Consider the following 6,741-nt stretch of genomic DNA (forward strand, 5'->3'; position numbering starts at 1 on the left):
TTTGGGAACAACGATAACAGATCGAAACCTGATTCAGGAGGAAATTAAGAGGCGATTGAACTCTGGTAATGCTTGCTACCATTCAGTCCAGAAGCTTTTGTCTTCTCGTCCCCTGTCCAAAAACATAAAAATTAGAATATACAAAACTATAATTTTCCCTGTGGTTCTGTGTGGGTGTGAAACTTGGTCTCCGACATTAAGGGAGGAAGGTAGACTGAGGGTATTTGAGAATAGGGTGTTGAGGAGAATATTTGGACCAAAGAGAGATGAAATCACAGGAGGTTGGAGAAAACTGCATAATGAGGAGCTTCATAACTTGTACTCTTCTCGGAGTATAATTAGAATGATCAAGTCAAGGAGGATGAGGTGGGCAGGGCTTTTGGCCCGAATGGGAGAGACGAGGAATGCATATAGGATATCGGTGGGAAAGTCAGAAGGAAAGAGACCACTGAGGAGACCAAAGTGTACGTGGGTGAAGAATATTAAAATGGAACTTAGAGAGGTAGGTTTTCATGGCATGTATTGGATTGATCTGGCTCAGGATAGGGACCAATGGAGGGCCCTTGTTAACATGGTAATGAACCTTCGGGTTTCTTAAAACGCTGAGAAATTCTTGAGTAGCTGCCGAATTGGCGGCTTCTCAAGCAAGGCTCAGTTCCATGAGTAAGTAAGTAATATTATCCCATAATCTTCTTGGTTTTATGAGCCTAGTTTATGAATCACGTCATTATCAAATTTTCTCCTGCTCCTTGTTTCTTCCTCTCGTTTTGGACCAAACATACTGAACATCCTGCTCCATGATACCGATTCCGTGGTTTTAGTCCGCAAGTGAACTATACCGACCGAGCTACTGCCGCTTGTCGTCGACGTTAGTGCCAACTTTAGTGGATAGAGGGTGTCTCGTTGTCGGCGCAACGAATCCCCACGGCCGTTAATTTCGGTTTTCTAGAACGGAGCCGCTATTTCATAGAAATAGCTCCTCAATTATCCTAATGAGGCTGAGTGGACCCCGTTCCAGATCCACTACTTCTCAGAAAATCTATTAGCACCGGGAATCGAACCCGGACCACTGGATCTGTAGCCAGGAACTTTGACCGCTAGACAACAGAGGCGGTCCCATGATACAGACAGTAATTTTAATATTATTTCCTGTCGCTTAAATGCATCAGCTGAAATGTGAATCATCTATCTACTGCTTACGCGTGTAAGATAAATTCTTGTTCTGTTGTTACCAGACAGCGCGCACAGTGGAAGTGGGCTGTCCGCTGTAAATAGCGACGGGTGGCCATCATCCGGCCGCTGTTCCCTTCTACGTGCTGCGCCGAATGAAAGACACAGACACTAACAGAGGAATCACCGACAAACTGTAGACAGGTAAATAGAAAGGTACTGATACGGACAGACAAACAGATCGAGAGATACATATGCAAAAACTGCACAAAGACACAGACAAGTAAACAAAAAGATGGTTCTGTAAAGTACATAAACAAAGCTAAATAACATACAGGGAAGAACTGAATGCAGAACAAACAAAGGAAGAAAGTCAACGGAAAAAATGCATACTACTGAACATGAGTACATCTCGGCCGAAGAATTCGAGGCCCTAGCGATATAACGTCAATGTTCTGAGGTGATCGTCCCAAGATCCATTTCTGATAGAAAGTATTGTGCGTGAATTACAGATTAGATGGTTTGCAGAAGGACATCAGAGAACGAATGTACTATTTTGGCAGCTTATCATATCGCGTGAGGTTGTACCGGCTGTAATGTCTTATAATTAATGAAATTAGAGGTTGGTTATCTGAGACCAAGGTTAGAGTAGTCGATATAGCTGAACGACCGAGGGGTCGGAGTTCGAGTCCCGGTAGTGTAAAGAATTTTCTCATCTCCAAGTCGTCCAGACCGGCTCTGGGGTCCATCCAGCCTCCCATCCAATGGGTACCGGGGGCTTTCCTCGGGGTAAAGCGGCCGAGGCGTGAAACTGACCACTCACCTCCAACTAGTGCCGAGGTCAAGGAAATGTGGATCTATACATCTACTCCCCCATACGCCTTCATGGCGTAGTCCTTAATTAGTTAAGTACAGGGACAACTTTACTTTTATATTTAGAAGTCGGTTGTCTGGTGTCGAACTGAAATGATACGGGAAGTGATTATGGCCTATTTCAGAGAAAACTGTCTTGTTTTGAGCTAAATATATATCTGTATACTTTTTTTCTGTGGCGCTACAGCCCCAATTTGGGCCTAGGCCTACCTCCATGAAACTCTCCGTTTCACTTCGGTTTACTAGATCTTACACATTCGGCAGGACTCCTTGGGCGAGTGATCAGCTCGTCGCAAGGCCTCTACCTGTACACAAACACAGAAAAACGCACACAAACATCCATGCCCTGAGTGGGATTCGAACCCACGATCCCGGCTTCCGAGCGAGCGAAGACAGTGCATGCCTTAGACCGCTCGGCTACCGTGACCGGCTCTTGAGTTAAATATATTCCATCTAAATAATTAAACAACCACGCAATTATTATTCTGAAGATTTAATTAGCAATTTGTTTAGGTTTATTTATTTAGTTTAGGTTCTTGTGACGACTTTAAAGTCCCTAATACTAAAGCAAAATTTGCAGGCTGATCCTGATACAGCTCAATCAAATCCACAATATAAACATCTTTTTATAATATATATTTTAATATTATCCCCCTTACTTCTTCTCGATCATCAAATTTGTGATTTCTCAAGAGGAGCCAGGTGTGTCTCTACAGAACAAGAAATAAATCTTACGAAGGGCAATTCAAAGTGCAAAAAAAAAAAAAAGAAAGAGAGAGAGAACTTTCATACATTTCATATCTCTCTAATCGGAGCTACATGCCCTGCCCCTCATAACCTTCCTAACAACACTACGCGATATCCCCCATGCAATGCAATTCCACGCTGAACTCGTCTCCAGAGGGATCGGTCATCATTTTGTAATTGTTAACAATTCTTTTTCCTATTCAGAAGTCCCTAGACAGAATCCCAACCCCGATACCTGTCCACTACACCTGAACGTTTCTTGGTTTTCCGCAATTATTCCAGGTATTGCTAAAATAGTATTTGAAAGCGATTGTCATCACAGCTACTTTCTGCATCATGTCCACTTGATTATCAGAGCCACCCTAACATGGAACGCTGCATAAGGTATAGAAATGGCAGAATGTCGTTAAATAGAGCAAAAGAAAAGTTCTTGTAGATCTGAATATTCCCTTTGTGCCATATCTTCACATATTATTTCTCACATTTGATTTCATTTTCGCTGTAAAAGAAATAGAATTACTCTTCTTAATTTGCTTTCTGTAGGAAATCTTTAGGCTATTTTTATGAAATAATCAGGCAGCTGGGAGGGGGATTTCTGGAAGTAATGGAGTAGGGCAAGTCTCTCTTAAAGAAAACTGTCAGGCAGTTGGATGATGCTGAATAAAGCCGCCCTTGCACCAAATCCCTTACAAGGGCCATATTGACGAAACTGCCAACAGACGTTCCACAGAATTTTGCATAATATGAGGCGATATCTATGGCAATAGTGGCGTCCCCCCCCTTCTATAACGATTATATTGAACAGTGAAAATTCAATATACCCCATACTTCAATGTGCAAGAGCGCTGAATCGGTTTTGTACAAGAAGAGCTCGAAATCCTTGACCAGCTGCTGAATCCAGGACTTCACATTCTTCCTGCATACAAATCAACAGAAAATAACCCAACGGGATTAAATAAAAATATTGAGAATAAACTCACTTTCATCGTTGATATGCCACAAAGTCCAAAGAATATTTGACGTTACATTTGTCAGAATTTCATTAGTTTCTTTCTTCTTCTTGGGGATGGAGTGAGACTGAGTCCACTTGGTACGTAGGCCTATTGTATCAGCCCCCGATGATAGATGATGATGAATGTGGAGCAGTCGGTGGAATGCGAATTGACAGGGGAAACTGAAGTACGAGGAGAAAACCTGTCCAATTGCACTTTGTTCATCACAAATCCCACATTAACTGACCTGGGCTCGAACCCGAGTCGCCGCGGTTGGAAGCTGGCGACTAACATTCTGAGCTATGGAACGGCCATTACAGAATTGCACTAACAGATTCAACATTAGAAGCTTTCTTTGGAAACGTATGCAGGCTTCCGTTGAACACGAGAATACGGGTCTCTGACAAATTATGTATTGTGAATATAAAATAAAGAATTTCTCGTAAGTGAATGCAAGTAAGAAATCCTAGTTCTGTAGCCTACTTCTGATATTGTTTTGTGCTGCTGTGGAAAATACTAATAAGGTCACGTGGGAGGATGGCGCCAGCACCCACTATGGGCCCAACAGCTTGCTTGCTGAGTGATGGCTACTTTGCGTAACACAGCGCCCACACTCAGTACTGTTGACAAACACAGCACTGCCCAGGCACTTATGCATTCCTGACAAGTGCATCTGCATTTCCTATTCGTTGCTGAGTACCACATGCCTCCAGTAATGTGTTTATGTGAGAAAGGCGCCATATCGGTTTCCTCCTGTCGGGTCGTGCCGGCTGCCCACCGCGGCGGTCCTGGTTCTATTCCAGTCCAGGTCAAGTGGCATTTGTAGCCGACAAAGTTGCACTAGGACAGGTTTTTCTCCGGCACTTCGGATTCCCCTTCCAGTTATTATTCCACCAACTGCTCCACATAAATTAATCATCCAAGACACTGACACCGTCGTTAAAATAACGAGCTTAAACATCATTCGCGGAATTTTAACTCGGAATTTCTGAGACTCAGTTTCTTTGCAGGCCTAATTAACTGACGAACTCACTAACTCCTTGAGAAACAGCCAGTAGCTTAGTTACTCAAGGATTTCTCAATACCTTACTGAACCCGAAGGTTCGTTGCCATGTTCCCACGAGCCCTCCATTTGTCCCTATCCTGAGCCAGATGAATCCAGTCCGCATCTTCCCATCCTATTTTTCTAAGATGCATCAGACTGTATATTGTTTGAATTACAAGGCGACATGAGAAAATTAAGAGGGGCACGCGGTAGCGTAGTTGGTTGAGGAACTATGCTATAGCCGGAAGGTCGCGAGTTCTAGTCCCGATAAGGTGGATATTTTCATTTGACCTAATCCTTCCAGCCGCACTTTGGCCCTGTGTTCGACTCAGCCTTTAACAGACATGGGAACCAGGAATCTTTCTAGGGGAAAAGGGTGGTTGGCGCGTAAGATTGACAACCTCACCGCTATCTCTGAACCAACTGTTTACAAAAAGTCGAAGCCTCTTCACTTCATAACCCTTGGGGACTCCATGACCTGTTACAGGAATAGCTTTACCTTTCTACCTGCATGAGAAAAATAAATTTGGAAAAAATGCAGAAGGGATAGACCATAGCCTAATTTGAAATACTGTACTGGAAAGTCCACGAAAAAAATTCAGTTAAGGTACTTGGTGCCCCGGCCGTGAATCGAACCCAGCACCTTTTGAATACAAGCAGGGAGCGTTACCGTCTGACCTAGCTTGCTCTGAGGTGCAAAGTATTGGTTGGAAATGTAACCTACTCGCAGAATTCGTTAACATGCGAATGTCTTACAGTCTTATGTCACAGCTCACTTCCTTGTCCCTGCAAGCTGGAGAGGGTCTCCAGTGATTTCACTTGATCGTAACTTTTATAACCTTGACTAGTAGGATCACCGAATTATTAAGCCCTTCACATCACTCACCGCCTATTAAAAAAGTTCCGCAAGCGAACTATACCGACCGAGCGACCGACAACTTTTGCGGATAGAGGGTGTCTCGTGGTCAGCGCAACGAATCCCCACGACCTTTAACTTCGGTTGTCTAGACCGGAGCAGCTATATCCTTAAAATAGCTCATCACTCATCATCACGAGGCTGAATGGCACCGTTCCAGACCCACTACTTCTCAGAAAAAATATGGTAGCTCCGGGAATCGAAGTCGGACCTCTGGATCTGTAGCCAGGAACGCTGACTACTAGACCACAGAGGCGGCCTCTTACCGCCTATTATTATTATTATTACTAGTTTAGGGATTTTTTCCATTTTTACTTTAAGCAATAATGTAAGGTTGTGTCAGAGTAGCTAGCAGCATGTCAGTCTCTTGATGTTTTTAATAGGAGGGTTATTTCTCTGAAGGATATATTTCTTCTGCATAATTCTGGTTAAACTGTTTTTTTTTAGTTTATTTTTGTATTTCCTTATATTTCTTGCCTGCAATAGACCAGTGTTGTTCGCAAGCACTTAAAAATAATAATCCAATCCAATTCATGTTTATTTGCGTGCAAACTTAACAGCACAGTGGCCAATTACAAAATTAGCAAGAATACATAGAAATACACAAAAATAATTGAAAAAACAAACTACAAAATATGCCATTTTGTGGCGATAAAGGACAATACACGTACATACACGCATAGAAGTTAATAATAATAACAATAATTTTATTAACTTTACTTTTTTGTGTGCTAACACAGCATCCAATATTATAATTCAATTCAATTCAATTCGTGTTTATTTACGTGCAAACTTAACAACACAGAGGCCAATAACAAAGTTGGCACGAGTTCATAGAAATACAGATATAACTAAAAGACAAAATACAAATAAGACAGTCTATATAATGCCATTAAATTAATATAATAATAATTATTATTTATTTATTTATTTATTACTCCCCTAGTTGGCTCTCAGCGTCAAGTGGATGCCATTTACTTTGACCTAACTTCTGCTTT

This window comes from Cryptotermes secundus, unplaced genomic scaffold, assembly GCF_002891405.2.
Source record: "Cryptotermes secundus unplaced genomic scaffold, Csec_1.0 scaffold308, whole genome shotgun sequence".
Classification (NCBI taxonomy): domain Eukaryota; kingdom Metazoa; phylum Arthropoda; class Insecta; order Blattodea; family Kalotermitidae; genus Cryptotermes; species Cryptotermes secundus.